We start from the raw sequence: 9,894 nt of genomic DNA on the forward strand, positions 1-9,894 counted from the left end.
GATATTTTATAAAACATCTAACCAAAATTCCTGAAACCTGTCAAGGTCTTAAAACACAAGGAAAGTATAAGAAGCTGTCAGTCCAGAGGAGCCTACGAAGCCATGACAGCTGAATGTAATGTTGTATTCTAGATGAAATCCGTGAACAGAAAAAGGCCATTAAAGGTAAACTAAAGAAATTTGAATGATGTACGAACTTTAGTTAATAATAATGTATTGATAGTGGCTCACTGATTGTTACAAATGTAGCACAGTAATGTAAGATGTTAGTAACAGAAGACAGTATGTTGTGCATATGGGAATTCTCTGTACTCTCTGTAACTGTTTTATGAATCTAAAACTATTTTTAAATTTGTTAAAACTGAAAGAAATAACAAAATGACTTGGGATATATTTAGAATATAAATAATATACTTTAGGCAGAGAAAAAATAACACCAGATTAAATATCTGAGATGGAAGAAATAATCATGAAGAAAATATAAATATAATACAAACAAACATCAATTGTATTCAATAAAATATCTAATATATGAGAATAGAACATAGAGGTCATAACATAGGACTTAAAAGAGTTTAAAAGTATTCTAACATCTTGAATTATTATAGAATACAGTGAGCATGTGATAAACTTTAGACTTTGATAAGGTGAGTAAGCACATTAAAATAGTTACTGTGAACACTAAGAGAACAGACACAGAGCATCATAATCCTATCAGTTCTTCAACATTTACCCAGAATCTGACCATTTGTCTTCACCTCTTCTGCCACCTACTCAGGTCCAAGGCACTGGATTCTCTCACCTGGGTGAGTGCTGCAAACTCCTAACTGGTCTCCCTGCTTTTACTCTACCCTTCTTGAGTCTACCGTCAACACAGAAACTAGAGTGGTCCTGTGGGAACATAAGCTAGATCTTGGTGTTTCTCTGCTCCAAGTCCTGCAATGACTTCACTTTTTATTCAAAGTAAAAGCCAAAATTATCACAATGATTTGCAAGATCCTGCATTAACTGGCTCCTAGTTACTGCGATAACCTTGTATCCTACCACGTTTTCTCACCTCCCCTCCATTCCACACCCTCGGGCCTCTAGTGTCTAACATTCAAGACCCACTCTCACCTCAGCCTTCACACTTCTGTCTGCCCAGAATGCTCTTCTCCATGGCATCTGCATGAGTCATTCCTTGGTTTACTTATATATGACACATTCCCTAACTACCCTATTTAAAATGAAACCCCTTCACCAGAATTCACTATGCCTCTTCCTTGGTTAATTTTTCTTTGTCACCAATGAACTTACCACACAGTTTAGAGAAACTTTGTTCTCTAAGATCATAGACTATCAAAAGCTTTGCTGTTTGAAATTAAATCAATATGAGACATTCTTCTCTTGACTGAGGATCTAAGTCACTTTGACACAGAGCAGCATTCTTGATTCACAACTCAGCTACAGAGCACCAGATAAAGGATTTCTGGACTCAGTCTTCCATATCTATCTTAACTTTGTAGATTCCAAGGAAACAGGACCTTGGGTTACCTGATGCTGCTTTGAGCCTAAACTCCATCCTTCCCCCAAATCCTATAATACTTCTATCTTTTCCTTTGCTTGGTGAGACATCTTATGATCCTTAGTGTGTGGTTTTCCTCATTGCAATGGGCCAGTGAATCTGATTTTGTCAGACTAGAGGTCACACAGAGAAAATTCTAAAGTGCTGGTCCACTGGTGTTCATTTTATTGTTATTCTTTATACATAGATATTTTATTGCACTCTGACATTGAGGTATATTGGTTATATCAGTAAACTATGGTATCTTTCATTACTAAGAAAAGTCAAAATTAAAATGAGCATCTCTCTAAATTGGGTTTTCAATTACATTATGACATATCAAGATTTCCTAATGATTTCCTATTTCATTCTTAATTCGTAGAATATCTGACACTCCCAAAGAGCAGTGCCTTCTTCTTTTGCTGACATAATCTGACTGCGAGTGGCCAAATCACACTGCTTGGTTCAGCTGCAAGGATGACAACATCCTCAAGCGGGTGTTTTCTCTCCTCCTGAAGCAGGTGTTGAGGCTGCGGGAACTTGGCCCCATCACCTCATTCCTTCCATCATATCCTTGCCAGATGTTTCTACCAGATTGATAAGGCTTCTTCCATCCCTCTTTGTGTCTCATATTTCTTTAGCAGTCATTACACCAACCTGTCTACTTTCTGGAAAAAAAATTCCCATCATTAAGAGCCCAGACATTGTGTACTTATTAGACACAATGGTGTCTCAAAGACAAATTAGGCACATTAAGTGTTTTTCCTGTGACTAGTTTATTGAGCCTATGTGAGTACTAGTGACAACATAACAGGCCATCTTTTAAATGAATCACTGATTTGCTGAACATCTGTTGAGTTTAGTCAGAATTAATCATTTGATGGCCTAGTATATGTCCTATATTTTGTAATCTTTCTTCACGTTTTCCTCAGAACTTTTTGACATGTTTCAATAAGTAAAGTTCAAAGGTTTTTTCTCCCATGAAATAAAAAGCTGTTTTCCTTCCAGGAAGAATTATAAATTTGACTAACTATTTTTAACATTTTGATTCTTTGTGAAAATTTTCCATGGTGTCCTGCTCTCTAACTGGAGCTACTTAGAAACCCTATTAAAAATCCTATTTAGAAAGTGATATTATAAATCTTTGTTCTTTTCAGTAGTAATTATTAGTATGACAATAATAATAATGATGTGTAAATACACTTGCTGTGAATTTCCTATGTGCCAGCTGGCTTGCATACCTTCCTTGTCTCATTTAATCTTTAAAAAATCCTGCAGATTTAGTATCCTCATCCACTTCTGAGGGTAAGGAAATGGTAGCTAAGAGAGGCTGGGTGACTTGCTAAGGGCACAAAGCTGAGTCAGTATTTGGACCAAAGTCTGTCTGATCCAAAGTTTACCTACATTCCAATATACTCAGCCTCATGCACTGATGGTGCAGTTAATTAAGAGGGTAATTAACTGATAGCTAAGCCTCGGCCTCCCTATGTAGAAACAAAACTCCATTTAATTTTTTATTTTTACTGTCATTAGGACATTCCCAAACATGCACATGATAGGCCTTCTGAATTATGAGTTAGAAAGGCAAGGAAACCAGGACCCAGCTGATGGAGAGTGAACAACCACCCTGGTACAAGGAAGACAACTCTTTCCCAGTGTTCAGTATCTAATACAGAGGTTGAAGGGGGAAGATAAACAGATAGGCTTCAGTCAAGGAAACCCAAAAGGATCACTCTGATGGCTAATTTTATGTACACCTGGCTGGGCCTGGCTGCCCAAAGATGTGGTCAAATATTATTCTGGATGTTTCCATGAGAGTGTTTTGGTGGAGATTAACATTTAAACCAGTGAACTAAGCAAAGCAGATTGCCCTCCATAATGTGAGTAGGCCTCATCCTGAAGGCTTAAAAAGAGCAAAAAGCTGACCTACCCCAAGTGAAAGAGAATTGTCCTGCCTAATGGCCTTCAGACTTGAACTGAAATATCAGCTCTTCCCAGGTCTTCAGACTGGGAGCCCACTGGACAAGCTTTGGACTTGCCAGCCTCCAGAATCACAAGAGCCAACTCATCATAAATCTCTCTCTCTCTCTCTCTCTCTCTCTCTCTCTCTTCTCTCTCTCTCTCTCTTTCTTTTTCTCTCTCTTATTGGTTCTGTTTTCCTGGAGAATCTTAACAAAAACAGCCACTTTGGGTTTAGTTAGCATCTCCAGGACAGCAGCAGCACACAATGCTTCAAGTCAGATGGTAGCACAGGGGCTCTAGGGCCTCACAGCAGCTGGAGGGCATGGGAGGTATGAAGCAGCCCTGTAGGGGCACCAATAAGAAGCTCAGGCATTACCAGGGTAAGTGAAGGATCCTGGTGTTGTGACTGGGTCTGGCCAGCAAGAAGCTCTCAAGGGGCTCTGACTCCAGCTGGTGCACTGTGGCTGCTGCTCACTGCCTCTGGTCAGAACTGGTTCAGGAAGTAGGCAGGACTAAAGCCACAGGTGAAATACACACACGACTTGAGCCTGGAAGGGGAGGAAGGCCAGCAACTGACCTTTGGTGGGGATGGATGGGGCAATTCTTGTGTTGTTTAACATCTTGAAGGAGAAAAGTTTTTGAAACCCAGTGCATCAAGAAAACACCTCAGACCTCAAAAGGCAATGTGCTAGGATTTGAGAAGACTTTCACCTCCTCTCTCCCAAGCAGAGGAAGTAACGAAGACCTCTTCCAACCCGATCCCAAGCCCCTGCAGTCTACAGAGCTGGTTTCAGGAGACTATTACATCAATTCCAAAGCAAGCGATCACTTTCAGAATTATTTTTTCATCCACAGAAACGTCCATGAAGTAAAAGTCTCCATCAACTCCCACAATCTTTCCCAACTCCACCTGCCACCCTCCAAACACTTCAGATCTATTAATGAAAATAATTTTTCTAATTTTGACGTGATATAAATTCTAAGTCTGGGAACAAAAATACAAATATTATCATGTTGTAAATATTAATACTTCAAAAGACCATCTGGAGGATGCTCCCTTGAATGCTCTGAAAATCACAACTACTGATAACTGCATTGTGCATAATTACCACATTTTATGAATAATCTTTTATTTATCTGTCACATCATGGGGGTCAGTTTAATTATTGTTTCCTCTTAACAGAAAAGAAAAACTGTCTCCAGAGGTATTTACTGACTTGCCCAAGTTTCATGCAACCAGGAAGGTCAAGACTAGTGTATAAGTCCCAGTTCTCTGACTCTACAGCTTATACTATGTCCCTTCCCACCACACTACACTACCTCTACACTTCAAGAATCTCTCTTCCAAAGAAATAGAGGTCAGGTTACCATGTCCACTGCAAGCCCACTCTTCAAGATGTGGCTCTTTGCTTGGCATTGAGCCACCACCACCCCCACCACCTTTGGTACAACTGAACAACTTGTTTTTGAAGGTCCTTCAAGAAAAGACTAATAGCCCTATGGCTTAGTTAAGACCTAAACATGATGTGTGAGCTATCGAAATTACTGTTCAGCCTCAAAAAGAAGCATACTTTATTTCAATGGTGGCATATTCATTCATAGATCACACTGCTCTGGTCTGGTGTGTCATTCCTTTTTAATTTCCATGTAAATCGCAATGTCACAAACCACAAAAACTGTGAAATTCTGAGCCTGCCATGGAAATATGACTCCTAAAGTATGTCAAGGGAAACTGGCCAAATCCAGCAGGACTTCTTCCAAGGGAAGCTTTGCACTTTTCAGCCCACTGTTTTCACCTCCATATCTGCAATGAACACAACGTTGTGGGGTAATGGTTCCTTTCACTTGTATTCATTAAAGATGCAACATTTATCTATCTGCATAATTTGGGTGTAAAAGAAATTACTCTATTCAAGATTCTCTCTTCAAGAGCTTCTTTCCATTACATGTGACAAATTGCAAAATTTGTCATTTTTTTCCTCGACGACAGCATAAAATCTATTGTCTTTTTTCATGGTTTCCATCTTTCCTTCCTACTTTATAAATAAGACAGACTTTTTAAAGGAATATTAACAATTATGTCAGTAGCATAATTCATAATTTAATGCCTTTGGATAAGGAAAATGGCTAAGACAGGGACATGAAAATATTTCCCTTCCCATTAAGGTGGTTTGGCCCAGGGTGAGACAAAGAGATCAATGATTTATAAAAATATACAGTCAGATTCAACCTGAGAGATCCCAGGAAATTTTAGGACCTACTCACCAATGAAAATCAAATGGTTCAAAGACCTACCCTTGATGGCAGCTGAAAGTAATTTGTCCTCAACACGCATTCAAGACTGTAACTACCCATTATTTCAGTTATGAAGGATTATGTCCATGATGCTTTTGCCTTATCAAGGGTAGTTCTGGCACCAGACATGGACCTTAGCCTGAAAAGCAACCCCACAGCTTTCAATGATTGATTGCCAAAAGGTATTGATTACAAGATAAGGACTTAGGTCACTTCTATGAGTGCTCAGGGTAAATTGTCATTTCTGCCATAAGGTAATTTGAGAGATCAGGTTACAAAAAGACCTGCTTCCCTCTTGAGTGCCCTCCCTTGCTCTCATTTGCTTATTCTGAGGGAAACCAGCTGCCATATGGAGAGGTCCATACGACAAGAAACTAAGGGAGTTCTTCAGCCAACAGCAAGCAAGAAACAGGCCTCCATTCACCAGCTAAAAGAAACTGAATCTACCAACAATCCCATGAATGAGCTTGGAAGCAAGTTCAACCTTCAGTCAAGCCCTCAGATGAGAATACACTCCCAGTTGACAGCTCTTGGGGAGAAGCAGAGATACGCAGCTAAGCTTCATCCAAATTCCTGACCCACAGATATTGTGAGATAATAAATGTTTGTTTTTTTAAAGCACTAAATCTTAGGTTAACTTTTTAATGCAACGATAGATCACTGATACACACACTCTTATCTTCTCCCATATCAGACACGGGCATCTCACATACCAGCCCTGACCTAATTCCAGCTCTCAGGCTAGAATAGGGGCTAGTAAACCTTGACAAGCAGTCCCAGTACTACACGGTCCTTCGAAAAGACTGAAGATGGTCCAGGCACAGTGGTTCACACCTGTAATACCAGCACTTTGGGAGGCCAAGGCAGGTGGATCACTTGAGCCCAAGAGTTCAAGACCAGTCTGGGAAACATGGTGCAACCTCATCTACACACACACACACACACACACACACACACACAAATGCACACACAGAAGACTACTGACTGCATCTCACATCCTATCCCCATTTCTTGTAGACTCAAGCCTCCAGGGCCAGTGGAACCTTGTAGCAAGTATCTGAACCTCTTAGGGTTCTCTTCATCCCTACGTTACTTTTATAAAGAATCAGATCTTAGAACCACCTTCTCTGTTCTTCTTAGCATTTCTAAGGCAGATGGATAGGATTCATTTTGCAAGATGAATCCACAGACTTTCAGAGTCAATTCCCAGAAGTTTTTTTTAATGTATTTTCATGAAGTTGAGAACCTTGTACATTTCTAAGATCCTGTGGTAAATATAAAACCAAGTAAAAATACCATTGTTTCCATGCAGGAATTCATGCTCTTTAAAAAATAAAGAAACCCAAAGTCATACATGACAAGGAGCAAAGCATGAACTGCAAAGACAGTCCCCCAGGAACAGCATAAGTCAGAAGGTGTAGGTGTTTCCACGACATGAAACTTTAGTGTTGGTGGGCTTCACGCTGCAGACCAGACTGACTTCTATGAACATTACATCTTATCCTCCTACAAGAACAATTCGCCAACCATATAAAAGTGTTTGTGCATCCATTAATGCATTAATCTGTCTGAAAAGCCCAACTATAACAAAGGGAAAAGCTGAAATCTCATCTCACCCTGAACTCAGCCATTTAGAGATGAGAAAATAGAGCTTTCTTTATGCCAGTGCAAGGGAGAGAGCTTTTTATACTCCTATGTAAGAGCAGAATTACAAAGAAGCAGAATAACACTTCCTTTTGGGAAATGATGTCTCTTACCTAATGATCACAATTGTAACTAGTACGTCAGGTTCCATATCCCATGCAAGGCCCAGACACAAAGTCACTGAGAGTCATTGAGAGTCAACAAGAGTGAGAAGCTAGCTACTCTAAAAATGCTATAAAACAGAGTTTTCCTCCATTTGCACTGCATTCTCCTGGGATAGCTAAGGCAGCTTTGTCCTCAAGAAAGAATGGTGACAACTATGTGACCTTTATCAGACACAATGTGTTTGTGTTTTATGAGAACACAAAGGGTGACTAAGCAAGTTGGGTGACCCTCAGCCCTCACTCCTTCTAGAACTCATGTCCAGTTGGCAGAGCAAGGCTGAGACACCACCATGAAGTTGCTTGTCCATTTCTAAATCATATACAGGTAAACTACCTATCTCTAACAATGTTTTGCAGGATCTGAGATTGAACAGAGGCAGCGGCAGAACAAAATTCAAGGCTCAGATATTCCGAAGTTCCAACCTTAAGAAAATGAAAGGAAAGAAGCCAACTTGAAACCTTTGTCCCCTGAGAGCCTGACACTGCAATATCCCACTCAATTTCTGTGTCTGGAAAGGCTGACAGGGCCAACAAAGAGGGTCTTTGATGTTCCATAATGTGTGGCCCTCTCCCCAACTAAAGCTTGCTGTTCCTCTTGGGCTATTCATTACCTGTGTATTCTATACTTGCCCATCTCAAACACATTCTCCCACCACACACACACACACATACACACACACACACACACACACTCACTCTCTCTCTCTCTGTCTCTCACGCACAAGCCCCAAAGCCTGTTACAGACCCTTAGCTCTCTCAAATCTAACCCAACCAAAAGTAAACATGCCCTCACCATAGCTAACTACACAAAAGCATCAGTATATTGGTCCTCATGTCTTACTTACACAAGACACCTTGAAACATAGGGATCACTGACTCCAATTCCCAACCACCCAATCATTTTACAATTTTCATTCGATTAATCTCTAATAGTTCTTCAAGCCAGGAGAAAGCAGTGACCTAAATAGTCAATAAAACCAAAATACCATCTTTTTTGTATTTACTTATTCATAATATATGTATTTGCAATTATGTATTTTTTGCATTTCTGCATTTATTTATTTGCACACTGAATGCACAGGCAGCCATGTTGCTCACCATGTGAACTTCACCTTTCCAAGATCAGTATCTTCATCTGTGAAGCTCTTATGAGGACTAAATGAAACAATGCACATGAAATGCTGGCCACTTCCTGGCATGTGGAAAGTGCTTGGAAAGTGACAAAGCACTGATGGCTTCAGAAATCCTTGACTTTGATAGAACATGGATATAAACAGCAATGGCACTAAGAAAACAATCTCTTGGGATGCTGGAAATATCGATCTTTGTAGTTTACAAGCAGCTCAATATCAAGGGAATCACCACTCATCATGGATTGAAGGAAACTTGAATAAATTATGAGCGGTTCTGTTGACAAACTCGTATGTTAAACATGATACTTTTGAGAATGAATTGACACTATGGAGTAAATAAATCTTTACAATTTTTTCCAAAGAGTGTGGACTTTAATTGCAAAATTATTTAGGTCCTTTACATCTCTAGCATCTAATCCAGCCACTGTGCCTTATTGGATCATGGCTCACGGTTTATTGGATGAAGCCAGATTTCTTTTTAGCTTCCTCAACCAAAAATGGAGGATTCTTTCACCTATCAAAGGGGAAGTTCTGGCTGAAGGCTTTTTCTTTACTTTATGGACTTTCTGACACTGCTCTCTTTTTACCACTCTACACAGTGTAATCCAGCAAACCAGAAAATCAAAAAAACAAGAGTAAATGTTGTGACAGGAAAAGGAAATGTCAGGGCACAAATATTCTGCTGGTAAGAGCATCAGTGGTCAGGGGATAGTGTTCTGGAGTCCTTGGGTATTTTTTTGGGGGGGGGGTGCTGGTTGTTTTTGTTTTATTTTGTTTGTTTTTGAGAGAGAGAGAGAGTTTCACTCTTGTTGCCCAGGCTAGAGTGCAGTGGCGTGATCTTAGCTCACTGCAACATCTGCCTCCTGGGTTCAGGCGATTCTCCTGCCTCAGGCTCCTGAGCAACTGGGACTACAGGCATGCACCACGATGCCTGGCTAATTTTGTATTTTTAGTAGAGACGGGGTTTTGCCATGTTGGTCAGGCTGGTCTCAAATTCCTGACCTCAGGTGATCCTCCTGCTTTGGCCTCCCAAAATGCTGCGATTACAGGCATGGGCCACCACGCCCAGCCTTCACCTTGTCTTTAATGTGCTCACTTACATCCGCCAAAGAGGGCAGTACCTTAATGCAGTCTGTAATCACACCAATATTTC

Source organism: Trachypithecus francoisi, unplaced genomic scaffold, assembly GCF_009764315.1.
Source record: "Trachypithecus francoisi isolate TF-2019V2 unplaced genomic scaffold, Tfra_2.0 Lachesis_group18, whole genome shotgun sequence".
Classification (NCBI taxonomy): domain Eukaryota; kingdom Metazoa; phylum Chordata; class Mammalia; order Primates; family Cercopithecidae; genus Trachypithecus; species Trachypithecus francoisi.